We start from the raw sequence: 4,095 nt of genomic DNA on the forward strand, positions 1-4,095 counted from the left end.
TTGAAAGGTTCTTATTTTCAATATGAGCATTATTGTCTATTTGTATTTGGTCTCCTAAATAAAATAATAATATTTTGAAAGTTTAAATATTAATTATTTAAATTAAAAAGTATCATAGTAAAGATTTAATAAAAATAAAACATATAACATTAACATGAAAACATAAAAAATTTACAAAGTTACAAAGTTACAAAAAGTTGAACGGTCAGTAAACCTCCTTAAGACATGTACCAGCTGAGTCGAGATAGGCAAATTCATAGAACAGGAAGGTCAATTCACTGATGGAAAATGCAATTACAAAGCTAATATAACCGTGCAACTGGATTCCATCCTTCCAATACGGAGCAACTTTTGGAAACCAAACTAGGCCAAGGATCGCATAAGCCAATAGCATGAAGGCGTACAACTTCATCAAAGGAGCCTTCTCTCCCTGTAAATAGCCACCTCTGTTCTTCCAAACTGTTCTTCCTCTGATTGTGGTGCCATCCAGTTCGGGATCACATGTCATGAAGTAAACAGTGTACCATCCAGTCTTCTTAATGATCATAGCTTCCGGAGACATCTTTACTTCTCATAACTTCTCCAAGATTGCAGGAACCAGCATCTGCAAGTTTTGGCGTACAGCACATGTCCTCAGTTTTGAAAAAAGAACCACCAACTCTATCTTGCTGCTTCCCTTCAAACACTATCGCTTCAACCAATCCCGCAGTAGCCTGAGTAGAATTCTGCTTGCTAGCAGATTCCTTGCTTCTTACAAAAGTGATATTATCAAACCTACAAAAATAAAACCGGAATTAAGGACCATAAAGATACACAAAAATCCTTCATCTACAAATGAACAAGTAAATCCCTAAGAAGCAGTAATACAAAATCTTCATAAAAACCTTGAAATTTCCTTAGAAACGCTGTACCAAACTCATACAGTATCAAAGAAGCAGTAATACAAATCTACAAGCTCATATACACCAAAAGTGCAAAATCCAATACTGAAGAAACCAAATTCCTTAACCAACTACAACTCGAAAAGTATTCACATACACAGAGATCTTGCCCTGAGTGGCAGATGGAGGAAAAGTTTGTAGATTTGATTCTGCAAAAACAATGCATCTCTCAATCACAACTTAACATGAACATAACCAATGTCAAACAAAAACTTAAAAGATCAAACTACATTAGCAATAACAAGTCTTCCTCTTTCTCCATAAACAAGATTCTCGTATCTTCTCAAACAAAATAAAGTTATCATCCTAGACACAAACATAACCTACAGCTAACAATAGAGAATGCAATCCAAAACAAGAGCACAAGAGCTTCTATATTTCAAATTGGTCTTTTAGAACATCATTTATAAAATCAATCTCCTCAAACAAATTGTTTCCATCCTGAAGACAAGCACAACCTGGATAAGAGCTACAGAGCCTCTAAAAGCATCCATGAATCAATCTTCTCAATCAAATTTGTTTCATCCTATATTACATAAGCATAACCTAGAACTAACAGAATCTGAAATAAGAGGTCAAGAGCTTCTTCTAAATTCTGAAAATTTTGATTTTGGAACATCAATTCACGAATCAATCTCCTCAAACGAAACAATTCCATCCTCAACACAAACAAAACCCAGAAAAATTCGAGAAACAAAATCTTAAACCAGAGCTTGAGAGCAGAGCTACGGTGAAATTAGAAGCGAATCAGAAACTAGAAGTTCTCAAGTGTTGTTACCTTAGTGCCACGTTGACGGACAATGATGGCGCCAGGTTTAGCAAACTAGAGTATCAATTGAAGCAAGATGTATACGAATTGCAACGAGAGACGACCCAGGAAACAAAAAGCAAGTAAATTTAGGGTTAAGTGCGGAGAAGGAAGTGAAAAAGATGTACCTTTTTGCAGTAGAATCGATCAATGATGAACAAATTTAGGGTTAAGTGCGGAACGGCTTTGTGAAATCGTCGAGGATGTGTATCGCGTTTGTCGTCGCCGTCGAGAGAAAAGAAAGAAGGAAGAAATTTTGTCTCTCGAAATTTTTTTCTTTTAACCTTAGAGAAATTCTACACCCAATCAGAATAGAACACGTGGCAAAGTCGATGGACGAAAAACGTCCCAAAATAAGAAGCGTTTTTTCGATATTGGGCCTTTTTGAATTAAATTAAAATCAGAAAAAAACGAAGGATGGCCCAAAATAACGCCGTTGCACATGCTCTTAGAGGAAAAAAGTACCATGCTTGGGAAGGTCCAATACGCATGGGCAAATATAAATGATATAAATTCTCATTTCACGTATAAGTACAACATGGAGAGACCAAATGATAGGAAGAAGGTCCACCGAAATTCAATTATTTTTTTTTTGTCTTAATCTACCATTTGGTCTCAAAGAGGAACGAACACTATATTCTATAAAGAACTCTGCTAGAGTTTTATAAGAGCAATCCCATTGTACATACTATGGGTATGCCTTTTATTTGTTTACTAATATAATAAAAAAAATAAAGTTTTAATCTCAATATATCTGAGACACAGATCTCTGTCCCGATTATTTTTGATCCTCTGAGACACGACACGTGTCATTAATTTATTGGTTACATTTTTTTTTTTGTTTTTTTTAATATTTTCTTCCTTTCCTTCGCTTCTCTCTCTCTTTCGATACAATCAAAAGAATGAAACAAGAAATCAAAACAATGATCTTGCCTCGTCGTCTTCTTCTTCCTGCTGAGACGTGATCGGAGTCGGTTGATGAATACAGTCGAGAAAGAGATCTCTCGTGTTGCTTTCTTGTTGGGATTAGCGATTGGGTTGGTTGATTTTTTCTGAAATATTCTTTGTTTCGTTTGAATTTCGATATTTTCTGTTTAATTTGAGAAAGAAATTGTTTCGGAGATTTTGAGAAATTTCAATTCATGGTTGTGGAATTAGTGTTGTTTTGTGGCTATCTTGCATGTTTATGTCCATTTCGATCTTTTCTGTTTAATCATCACTCCTCCTCCTCCATCATCCTCCAAATTTGATTCTGCAATTGCCTCTTCTCTCTTCAAATTTGATTCAGTTTGATTTCTTCGTAGCCCACCATGGATGCTCAGCGAGCTCTGTTAGACGAACTTATGGGAGCAGGTGAATGAATTATAATCGAAGAGCAAAATATCTAATTTCAGTTTTTATCCCCGAAATTGAGCTCTCCAAAGCTTTTAATCTATGGTTTCCAAGTGAAGAATTTGGTGATTTTTTGTTTAATATAGCTAACAGAAGAAACGATTTTGCTCTTGATTTTGCTTGCAGCTCGTAATCTGACCGACGAAGAGAGAAGAGGGTTCAAGGAGGTTAAATGGGATGATAGAGAGGTCTGTGCATTCTATATGGTTCGATTTTGTCCTCATGACCTCTTCGTTAACACTCGAAGCGATCTTGGTTAGTCACTATTTGTTAACAACTCCATTGTTGCTTTGTATGATATGCTTTTTCTTCGTGTTACTTTCTTAGCTTCATTGTTGTCCCTTGTTCTTTTTTCTTCCGTAAGAATCGAGTCTTCTGTACACTAAGATTGGAATTGGTTACAGGTGAATGATCTTGATAGGAAGGTCAGGCGTGGAGGTGAACGTCTTGCACAAGAGGTTGAGCCGCCTCCACCACCGTCTCTATCTGAACAATTGTCTGTTTTGGAGGAAAATGTTAAGAACCTTTTGGAACAAGTGGAAGCACTTGGTGAAGAGGGCAAAGTGGATGAAGCTGAAGCGCTAATGAGGAAGGTACTATTTGTTTACTATGCTGTTGAGTTGTGAAAACTTGGTTACAATTTGGAGATGTGATACAATACAGATTGGTTTCTTATGATTGTTAAAGTGTTTTCTGAGAGTTGAATTGGATTGTATCTTTGTGATTATTGTGTCAGGAGGCATTAGAGGCTGCACAAAAGAGATGGACTACACGCAATTTCGATGTTGGGAAGCCTCTTGGTAGAGGGAAGTTTGGCCATGTCTGCTGCAGTATCAAATTCTAATATGATCTCCGTAGGATAAAACTCCGATAAAAGGCTGAAGACAAGTGACTAGTGGTGAGGTACGATGATGATGGTGCGTGAACGACAATGTGGAGGATATGGCGATGATC

The 4,095-nt window shown here is 36.6% G+C and overlaps 1 long non-coding RNA gene across 2 annotated transcripts; it reads right to left on the reverse strand.

Moving 5' to 3' along the window:
• On the reverse strand, window positions 204-2,188 carry LOC104710658. Of its 2 annotated transcripts, XR_002033488.1 has the most exons (4): window positions 1,878-2,188; window positions 1,720-1,764; window positions 1,039-1,090; window positions 204-774 (listed from the first exon to the last, which is right to left on the reverse strand). It is a non-coding gene; the product is annotated as an uncharacterized LOC104710658 (long non-coding RNA). The 2 variants fall into 2 exon arrangements; XR_755044.2 differs by having other exon boundaries at window positions 204-1,090; window positions 1,878-2,187.

The sequence above is a fragment of the Camelina sativa genome, chromosome 9 (genome assembly GCF_000633955.1).
Source record: "Camelina sativa cultivar DH55 chromosome 9, Cs, whole genome shotgun sequence".
Taxonomy (NCBI): domain Eukaryota; kingdom Viridiplantae; phylum Streptophyta; class Magnoliopsida; order Brassicales; family Brassicaceae; genus Camelina; species Camelina sativa.